A 1,418-nucleotide genomic window follows, 5' to 3' on the forward strand; every position below is an offset into this window, starting at 1 on the left:
TAACAGCTGGCTAGCTAATTACATATTATGGACCAAATATAAGATATTAGGTGTTTTTCTTTGTTTGAAACGTGAATCATTGTGATCTACCTGTCAATCATCTCACCTACCGGCTTAAATCAAGGTAATTACACCTATTTCAAGAAAAAAAATACATTTCCATTTTTGCTTAATGTTTTCAGTACGGGGGCACCGGCCCCTCTTGACCTCCACTAGATCCTCCCATGCTTGGGGGACCTCTGCAGCCGTGGCCCCTCAGTCAGAAGGAGGAGCTCCGCCTCATTTCCTTCGTCCAACCGGCTGGTTTCTGGTGCCGGCCCGTGGACCTTTGGTTGCCCCCGCCGTTAAACGGCCCCCAGAAACGGCTTCACTCAGAGCCGTTGCTGTTTTAGAGCTCATGGAAAGCAGGTAGATGATTGTTTGGCAGAAAGTTTCATGTCCAGTGAAGAATGAATGGAGAACAGCTGCAGCTTTGTTCTGCAGACCTGGGAAGTTTTTGCATTGCAAAACCGTCCAACTCTTCCTGCCTGCCAGTGAAACAAACAGTGACTCAGCAGTAAAGAAGATCCACTGATAACAGAACCAAAGAGCATCAGACCGACTCACCCACAGATCATTCAACCCTCCTAATCTGATTAAACCTGAGCAGAGCTGTTAGCGTATAGAAACTAGCTCAGTGGTTTAAGATGCTCTCAGCTGGAACTGATCCTCTGCTCCTCCTGAGCTGCTGGGTTAGTTTAACGTTCTCACTAAATGTTTTTGGGGCCATAAATCGAGGCTCCGGGTCTTTAATCAGTTCAGGAACCTCTCCTCCTCAGGCTGTCTGACTCTGTGACCAGATGTTCAACCTCTGGATGGATCCTCCATCTTTCTTCTTCAGTTCCTGGTTTGATCTCAGCCCAGAAGCTGGTTTATCAACAGACATCTGAATAAACATGAAACTAAATTGTCTTGTTTCCCTTAACTTACTAAAGTTGATCTGATCCTATAAACATCTTAAAGGTTCACTTTGAGCCACAGAAGGAGAAATATATTCATTTTTTGGAACCATCTTGGCCGATTTCAGAGGGACCTAACTTTGAACCAGGGAAACCGTAGATAGAATAGAGATTAGAATAGAATAGATGTTTTCAATGTCGTGCAGACTGTTGGTTTTCACCAAGTTACAGTTTATTGAAGCTGTTATAAAATAAAGAGTAAACCATTAACTAGCCGAGCTTCCTGCTTGGAGTCCAGAGTTCAGCTCAGATGTTTGATCAGGTTATTGAGCATAAAGGTCAAAACGATCAGCAGGAGACGGAACGAACTTCAATGCTTTAATGCATTAAAACATTTTCTTATCTTCACTAAGTAAACATTTCATTTTGTTTTCAACAGAAAAGAAAAGATATTTAATACGAGGAGGAAGGAGTGGAAGA

This window comes from Cyprinodon variegatus, unplaced genomic scaffold, assembly GCF_000732505.1.
Source record: "Cyprinodon variegatus isolate N-32 unplaced genomic scaffold, C_variegatus-1.0 Scaffold730, whole genome shotgun sequence".
Taxonomy (NCBI): domain Eukaryota; kingdom Metazoa; phylum Chordata; class Actinopteri; order Cyprinodontiformes; family Cyprinodontidae; genus Cyprinodon; species Cyprinodon variegatus.